The sequence below is a fragment of the Dermacentor andersoni genome, chromosome 6 (genome assembly GCF_023375885.2).
Source record: "Dermacentor andersoni chromosome 6, qqDerAnde1_hic_scaffold, whole genome shotgun sequence".
Lineage (NCBI taxonomy): Eukaryota > Metazoa > Arthropoda > Arachnida > Ixodida > Ixodidae > Dermacentor > Dermacentor andersoni.
In genome coordinates, this window is record NC_092819.1 from 78,928,283 (window position 1) to 78,937,881 (window position 9,599).

Here is a 9,599-nt window from a genome sequence, read left to right on the forward strand (position 1 = left end):
AATAGCAATAAAAAATTTACCTCGCCATTTGTAAGGAACTTAGAGCTACCATATCGTCAGCTAACAATCTAGCTATCTGCTTTATCTCATAAAGTTACCTATGGCTGTGACGACCCTGAAGCCCCATCTCTACCCTGCTTTTTTTTTTAAACCAATACTCTAACCACCTATTGCGTATCTTGATCGCTGATTGGTTGACACTTCTATCACAGCTTTGAATCCCAGCGCTTTTGGTCGGCGGACGTTCGGGCATGGCTGCCGGCATCAGCAGCGCCTCTAGCGGCATCTTGCGATGGTTTGCTCAGACACAAAGTGTCAAGACGTTTTAAGCAAAAGCTTTATGTGGCTCGTGGGTAAAAAAAGAATCCGATGTCAGGCGTTAACGAAAAATGGCCCGTCCGGCGTTATGGCACCAAAATTCAATGGCACCAAAATTGATGCTGCCACCATTGATGGTCGAACCCATGGCCGTTGGTGAGAGAAAACAATAATAGGAAGTAACAACACATTCAAATACGAATGTCGAGCAATTTAATGGATGCCTGGTGAGCGCGCAAGTTTTTGCCTCCATTCTCTTTAGCGCATGCTAAAGTGTCTGTTTTTGTGCTTCACGCTGTGGTTTCCGTAGAGAAACACGAGCCCCTTTACTGCGATGATTGCGCTCCTGCCGACGTTTTTACGCCCGTAACAAGGCATCATGCACATAGCGCGGCACTGCCATGAATGTTTCCCGTGCTCTACGGTTGGTGTCAGCCGCTGCAAATTCACCGCTGTCGAACTCGAAGAGAACTTGTAGGAGGAAGCGGTAGAGGAGGGCTGCTTGCCGCAGGCGGACTTAGCCTTGCAAAAGTTGCCGTCAACTGCCCCGTACGAGAGCCGTTTATCAAATGCGGTATAGGGTGCTAAGCGCGTCACATTGCTAACGATGGCGAGGATGGATATGAACCGGGGCGCAAAAGGCTGAGCGCCATCCATTCTGCGTCGGCCCACACGGCTCCCTATCCACACTCCCTATCCACAATAGCCGAAGAAGTTCTCTCCTAAGTATCCAGTTTTCTCGCGAGTATATCACGTCACTTGCTCTTGCGTGTGCAACCATCTTATGCCCCTCAGTCCGTGTGTTAGCACTTTACATTTTGGGGAAAGAATTGCCTGTGCGCCATATATATATATATATATATATATATATATATATATATATATATATATATATATATATATATATATATATATATGAACGAGAAGAAAAGGGGTTAACCGAGGGGCCCGATTTTTATTAGTCATATCATAAGAAGCCAACAAACACTGACACCATGGACAACATCGGGGAAATTACTTGTGTTTAATAAATGAAATGAAGAAACTATAGATTAATGGAAATTAAAGTGGATAAAAAAGAACTTGCCGCAGGTGGGAACCGAACCCACTACCTTCCATTTCCATTAATCTATAGTTTCTTTATTTCATTTATTAAGCACAAGTAATTTCGCCTATGTTGTCCATGGTGTCAGTGTTTGTTGGCTTCTTATGATATGACTAATAAAATCGGGCCCCTCGGTTAACCCCCTTTCTTCTCGTTCATTACTGACGAGGGTCTCGAATCCGGCTACATTGATGCCTTCAGGTAGCACATGTGGGTTTATTGACCAGTTGCCTTCACCCAAAAAGATCACGTTCTCGTGACGCCTGCGGCAAAGAAGACGTTTCACGTCCGCCGCCATGGTCTGTGAGTGGCGGTGCTGGCTAACACTCCCAGGGTTCTACTAGGACACATAGATACCCAAGAAAGTGGATGGGGAAACAGCGCCGCGGTAGCTCAATTGGTAGAGCATCGCATGCGAAATGCAAAGGTTGTGGGTTCGGTTCCCACCTGCGGCAAGTTGTTTTTTCATCCACTTTAATTTCCATTAATCTATAATTTCTTTATTTCATTTATTAAGCACAAGTAATTTCCCCTATGTTGTCCATGGTGTCAGTGTTTGTTGGCTTCTTATGATATGACTATATATATATATATATACATACTGTGTCTGCGTCTCTGGTGCGGCATCCTGCAATTGCTGGTAATCGTTAGCACGAAGTATGTGTCTATGCAAACATTTGATGAGATACCGCCAGTCTTTATAGCGCATTTTCCAATCTGGCTCCATCTTCAGATCGCTTTACAAGATGGCACAGTGTTGACGCTGTTTATTTTATTGTTTTGCCCGCACTATAGCCTCCCTGCAGCTCAAGGTGACCTCTGTTACGGGAACGGGTGCAACTTGCTTTGTCTGCGCGCTATGCCGTCGCCAGGCGCGGTCACCTTAACACGCAACGCGCTGGAAACAGCTCAGCTGTGCATATATACACAATGGAATTCCAGCGACGTAACGCGATACGAACATGAGGGCGTGTCGAATCGGACAAAAGGCCTTTCGCTCTTTTCATCTTTGCTGTCGCCTTGTTTTGCTGCGATGCGAATCCCTCGTGACGTATTCACGGTGCCGCGACAAAGATGGTTGCTTGACTGATTGCAACTCTAACATCGGCGATTTTTCTGCCACGATAATACGTTCAATGGTTCCATAGGCGAAATCGGACCAAGTTGCCTGGGTAATCAACTGCGTAAACAAATAAAGAAATTAACGTAAAAATGGGAAGAAACCAGAAACAGATAGCGAGACGCGGTCCGCTGTTTCAGCGATTGGAGGCTAGCCACCAAGAACTCGCGCAAGAGAAAAAAAAAAAATGACAGGCAAGGAAGGTACAACGTTTGGTGTTTGTCAAAATGTAAATAAATACCCATTGACTCAATAATGTAATCAAAGCACACTGAAGAAAAACGTTAAATCAGTTTAGACTCATCAAGTATCCGTTGAGAACTATATTTGTGTTAACTTCGAAGATTTAATAGGTTGATTCTTAGATGAGAAAATAAAGGTGAAAGCTCAATGTTTAATGTTTTGCTCCGAAACCACTGCGCTGCTACGTCAGTGTGACGTCAATAAATTTCAAACTATTTTTTTCGTATGCGGGCCCATTGTTGCTCAGTAAAACTTCTTGAAACTTGCCAGGTTCAGCCTTTGGGTCTTCTAGAATACTATGCAGTCCTTCTGTACCGATAAAATATGACTAGGCCCTACAGACGCCGTAAAAGCACATCACGCCGCGACAGACTGGTGCGGGAAATTCAAGATGGCGTCACCACCAGTCTTTAGCTTTTGCGTCTCACTAAGCCTCTGCTCACTGTAAGAGTGTTTTCTTTTTCATATTGTCATCTGCGTAGTTTAATAATGCAGCCCAGAAGGTGGGGGGAGGGGGCGGAGTTCGTAATGTTACGAGCCTAATGCGATGGAGATAAGGGATTAATGAAAGTGGAGAAGTACGGCTTGAAATCGGCTACTAAGGGCTTGGTGCCGCCGCAGGTCAGCCAACAATATATAATGCGTTTATTTCCCTGATGTCAGTGGTCCTACCGGTGGTTCCACGCCTCTGCGGAAAATTCGAGACTGAAAAAAATTTGCCTTTGTTCTTTTTTTCTCGCAATAATCAGCCTTCTTCGTAACAAGAATGAAGGCAGGCATTGGAGAAAATACTCTGTATACCAGTCTAAATTCCGGCAGTAACGGGAAGCTGGACTATAGTTAGGAGGCTTGCATATTGGAAAACTGCGCTGTTTCGCCATTGCACTCACCGTGGTGGTCAAATGGCTATGGCGTTGCGTTGCTAAGCACGCGATCACGGCATCGAATCCCGCGGCCACGGCGGCCCGCACTTCCATTGGGGGCGAAATGCGAAAACTCCCGTGCACCGCGTGGTGCATCGGGTGCACGTTAAAGAGCCTCAAGCAGTCAAAATTAATCCGGAGTCCCCCACCATGACGTGCCTCATGATCATATCTTGGTTTCGGACACGTGAAAACCCAAAACGTAATTTTTTCTTTTCCATTACGCGGATCCAACGAGAATGATCAGAGCTGAGCTAGGTGCACGGAAATCTGTGCTTCCGGCACTGCATCGGCTGTGCCGACCGGTGCAAGCAACGGGTCCATACGAAAAGCCTACACTATTGACACGTGTGCTTATCTTTATCGGCCGACCACGTTTCGCCGCTTAACAACTGTATTATCGCACAGCGAGGGACGCGCCTGCATGTATCCGACGTTTCTGGAAGGTCATTGATGCTTCTACCCGGCTGTCTGTTGTCGCCCAACCTTGTGTTATCTGATTTCATCGCGTGACTCGAATGTTGTAGAACTTTGTGGAAGGCATGCGGGTCCCAACGATTAGTCTGGAACATTCGATGACTGCTCCATAAAAGCCGACGCGCTTGACCCGCTGATCAGATTTTCGACGATCGCCGACAGTGTTCGCCGCTATCGTTGTGCTATAAGTGTAGCCTGTTTTTGTGGGCACAGGTTCGCCCAATAAAAGTTAGGTTTGTTCTTCACAGTATTGCTACTGTGTTCTTGAACGTCACCACCACGTGACACTATACACCTACGGCACAACGTCGGTGCGGCATCTAGCTTACCTCTTGAGCGGCTGGAACGTGCTCGCGCAAGAGCGGCGCCGTCCCCTTTCTGCACGCCATTCATTCCCGCCGAGTCGGCAACGTGATTCCGCGCACGTCAGCGACCCAGACGCACGCGGTTCATGCTGCCGCTGCTGCTGCATAAATGTCGACCACTCCTACCGCCGCGTTCCGCCCGAAACACGACCTGGCGCTTCGCCCCGACTGTCACCTGTACGCAACGTCATATTGTTCATCTATCACTCCCGGTTATAGCTATACTTGGCAGTGCGCGTAAGTGTAAAGGCGAGCTGTACAGGTGAGTGTTGCTGTTTCACGAGCAAGAACGGCGCCAGCTCAACCGTCTACGCCAGAGAAAACTTGTGAAGCACGAGCGCTGAGATGAACGTAGTTAAGAAAAAAGAAACGAACAATGAAATGAACACGCAATGCAGATAACGAAGCGGTGACGGTCGTGTCCGGCAAAAGGCGAAATGACGGGAACTGCTCTATAGATCAAGTCCACGCTAGAATTTCGTACGGTATGCGTGTAAAACGCTGTGACATATCACAAAGCTATTTTACTATCAGCATAAGTTCTTATGCGAACAAGTCGTGCGTTGTTGCGCTTTCATTCTCACTTCCATTTATAGCAGGGACCTAAATAAGGCTCCAAAACGTATATTTGAACTTACCATAATAGGCACGTAAAAGGTGTTCCAGTTGATTTGCTTTTCCAAGTTTCCTTGGAAAAATAAATCATAGAGTATAAGCTTGGAGGGAATGGAGAGCATGATAGTACGGGCAAAAATTGAAAGATGAGCGATAGTCACTTGTTGGACACACACTATTTTCTTTTGTTGTTGTTGTTATTTATACAGGGACTAAATGAAGATGGCATCTTTACGAAAACAGGCTAGGCTCTAGAGAAGGAAGACCTCCCTTAGTGAAGATTGGTACAAACTCGTTTTCTGCCTGTTTAGAAGCGTTATGTAACTATGAAAGGCCTTATAAATGAAGTCGTAGTTTCGATTGCTCGAAATGCGAAACATCAATTGGATAGCAAATTGTAATTGGATAGCAAAATGCGAAGCATCAATTGGATAGCAAATTAGTAGACAGCTAAATAAGTAAGAATAGTGTTATCGGTCGCATAAACTTGTAAACACTCGCTTACTTACTAAATTAACGGACATGGTGTCAGCGCGCACAGGCAAACACGCACACATCACACTCGATGACTGCGGACACTCGCTGTCAAAACCCTAGTGACACTGGCCGGAGGAAGCGTGGCAGCAGCGAGCGAAGTCACCTCCGTGCTTTTTATCGCTTCAACGCAAACTGAGCGGCGGGAACACAGTACAGGCAAAGCTACAAGCTGCCGGCCCACCTAGAATGTGAACCCAAAGCAGATCGCTTTTAAGATAAATCCTGCGACCACACGCGGCTGCTGAAGTACAAAGCCTGCTCTACCTTCGCTCCCCACGATTCAGTACGCGCGACGGAATACGGCGCGATTCCTCTCCGCTTTCCTCACTTGCGCGCGCGAGATTGATCCGCGATCGTCGGCTCACCCTATAGCACGCTTTAACTCGCACATACAGCATACGGCGCGCGGCGACGTTGTTATCACCCTTGGAATTTATACGGGACATCACGGCGATGGCGACAGTGACGGCGACGACGACGGCAAAAGTGCGCCTGGGCTATCAATATAATTGCTATTGCAATAATATGCGCAATCTTGAGGAGAACTTCCAAGAGAACGTCATCGGTTGACACTTCCAGTGAAATGTCAACCGATGTCACCTCCCCGTGATATTCCACGGCGAGGTGGCGTCTGTCTCCTCAACTAGGGTTCTGTTATGAAACCTTATCCTCACTGTCCTGACTTCATTATCGCGGGGATTAAGCTGGTTTAATTGTCACTTGCCACACTTGCTCGTCAGCAGGTGTGGTAAGACTCCCACAATAACGGCATTCTCAGGTGGCAGCGGTAGCGTAGAGAAACTTGTCGCGAGATTTCGCCGTACTGCACGTGAAACGACGGTAACAAAGAACTGCGCACTGCCTTCTCTGATGGCACTTGGTTGGCACCTGTGCGCCCGGCCCATCCCTGCAATGCGCGTGTTCACCCCCATTTCGTGACGTAGTAAATCAGGGCGGCGGGAATGGTTATTGGTGCGAACACTCCCCTCTTCAGACCTTAACCCTACCATTTGCGCTCGGTGCGGTAAAAAAAAAAAAAGGGGGGGGGGGAGGGCACTTTCCGCGCCGTTGGGCGGGTCTACCATGATGGCGTCGCGCGATCAGTGCGCACAGAACCTCGGGCGAAGGCTATAGCCCTTCAATTCCGCGGACGTGCGGCGCGCCAGCGAGTAAAATGACGACGGAGAGAGACTGTAGACGACCGCAAGCGATCGTCGTTGCAAAGCAATAAAAATTCAAGAAAGCAGTACGAGTGAAGGACAGCAACAGCATACAGATGACAGTACCCGAGCGCGCTGCTCGCTAGCAGTGTTGCATTACGGCCGGCGGAATCGCACTTTGCGTCTGCCGGCTATGTTATTACACACGCGCCGAGGGACGCCTGCCCGGCGGCTGGCAGCCGGCACTGCGCATGTGCGCTTACGCCTAGCTAGTACCGTGCACTGTAGGGCAAGTAGGAAAGCGCGTGCGGGTGCGCAAGCCTGTTATCTTTGAAAGGATAACAATAGCCTCTCGTCAAAACGCGCCCTTCAATCGCGGCCGGATTTTTCGGGTACAGTCAGCTACACAGTACTGACTCGGGGTACAGAAAACCGGTCGCGAATGCATGCTTAACTAATCGCTGTAAAAACACAGCAACTCGAAGGAAATCCGTCTTAAGTTGTCAAGGTCTTCTTTAGCTGTACGATTCGAGAGCGCACAAATCAAATCAGTTTAATCAGATCACCGCGTTAATTATCTTTCACTTTGTTAATTATTGCTTGCAGACTAATTTGTTGTCGTTGTGTGTGTTATTATGACTTTTACGTGATAACGTAAATGCATGTTGTAGATACCGCCTGTTTAAGAGCTGAGGAGTAGCCGGCGCCTTATTTGTGCGCCAGCATTCTATCGCGTTAAAAATATTAATAAGATATACAGTTAAATAATTTAAGAAAACTCAGTTTTCGAAGTGCGTATTAACCCATCGCTTGGGCAGCCGAATGGATTCTGGGGTATTACGTGCCAAAACCCCGATTTGATTATGAGGCACGCCGTCGTGGGGCACTCCGAATTAATTTTGACCCCTATAGGGGATCTTTAACGGGACGCGAGCGTTTTTGAATTTCGCCCCCCATCCAAACGCGGCCGCCGCGGTCGTGTTTCATCCCGCGACCTCGCGCTTACCAGCGCAACATCATATCCGCTAAGCCACTGCGGCGGGTGTCGACTTCCGCCGTTAATTTTAAACATTGAAGTTTATATTTATCTTTCAGTTTGCAAAAACGTTGGGGAAAATGTGAAATATGAGGAAACAAAGAATCACGGCCCTTCGTGTGCAAGGTGTTACAGAAGTAAATATAAAAAAGAAAGTATAAAGATTTTTGTTCTCGAAGATAGCCAGCCGCAGTCCTAGGCTACAAACGTCAACGCCGAGAACCAAGGTACACTGCACGGTACTTTTCAATGTCATTGTGAAGTCGACATTCCGCTGGCGCCGCGAGACTGAAACGTAATGCCAGGGTTGTGGCGGCTTGGCTGGGTGTTTGCAGTGCTCTGTTGTCAAGCCGGCGCTGTCTACGGCAAAGATGCGGATATGGTGCCTCGATGCGAGCGCTGAGCAAAGCCCACTCAAGGACGCGCCTTTGCAGCACGCCACGTTGTTATTTTCTTCCATGGAAAGGCCGAGGAAGATGCATTGTCCCTAGGCGCCATCAGATCAGTCACATGCGTGTCTTCGTGGGATACAGTACTCAAGTCAAAATGTATGGAAGTGCAGAGTCGGTTTGTCAGGGCTTGTAAGTGGCGCTGGAGCAAATCAAGGAAATATAGGGAAGACTCCAAGACGATCACCTTCGTGCTCTTCCCAATGGCTCCCTGTTTTTCTTTTGTGTTCTGCGTTGCCTTCCGGAACAGCGTTTTCCATTCAAGGCGCTCGCGCTTTTCCAAGGGCGGCAGGACATCGATGTCACAGAAGGCTCTTGTGCGCGGATGGCAGACCAAGCGACACGTCCAGATCCTCCAGCCCGAGATGACGTCCCCCATTCCCGTGATTGCCGCATGGACCTTCCTTTTACAATGGAGGAGCTCGAGGCGGCACTAGCTCTCTGCAGGCGCTCATCATCTCCGGGTCCAGATGGTATATCATACCGAGCCTTGTGCTATCTCGGAGAATCCGCACGGATAGCATTATTGAGTCTCTACAATACCTCATGGCAGGAGGGAAATGTTCCTGACGAATGGAAAGTAAGCCAGCCGCCTGGTGCCAATCTTGAAGCAGGGCAAATCCCCGCTAGAGCTCACCCCTTACCGCCCAATAGCGTTGGCCAGCTGTGTAGGAAAGAGAATGGAACGGATGATCCTTGGCCGCCTGGAATGGTACCTTGAACACTACAAGATTTATCCGAATTCCATGGCTTGTTTCCGACGTGACCGCTCTTCCATCGACAATGTAGTTGATCTCGTTTCATATGTCCAACACGAAAGGTCCCGTAAACGTTTATCTGCAGTTTTATTCTTAGATGTGAAAGGGGCATACGATAACGTATTACATGAGGCTATTCTCGAGGCTCTTGTGACGGTTGGCCTAGGTGGTCGAGTATTTTTGTGGATTGCAAGTTACCTATCTGCAAGATCATTCTATGTGTTAACTGACGATGGCCCAACTACGCGACGCTATACCAGCAGGGGCGTTCCTCAAGGCGGTGCTTTCAGCCCGACGCTATTCAACCTCGCTCTTATTGGGCTTGCTGAACACTTGCTAACTACCACGAAAATTTCAATATACGCAGACGACATCTGTGTCTGGACTTCGGCAGTCACACGTCCTCAGATACGTGCACGGCTTCAAAGAGCGGCTACTTTGACAGCGAGCTACTTGTGTGAACAAGGTCTCAGCATATCACCAGAAAAATGCG

General features: G+C 48.1%; 1 long non-coding RNA gene across 1 annotated transcript in view; it reads right to left on the bottom strand.

Moving 5' to 3' along the window:
- LOC129382453 (uncharacterized) overlaps positions 1–4,645 on the bottom strand; it is a 46,451-nt gene extending 41,806 nt beyond the window's left edge. Inside the window, exon 1 of the long non-coding RNA XR_008610522.2 lies at positions 4,516–4,645. This is a non-coding gene — a long non-coding RNA (uncharacterized lncRNA). The remainder of the gene's footprint in view (positions 1–4,515) is intronic.
- Positions 4,646–9,599: the final 4,954 nt, after the last annotated feature.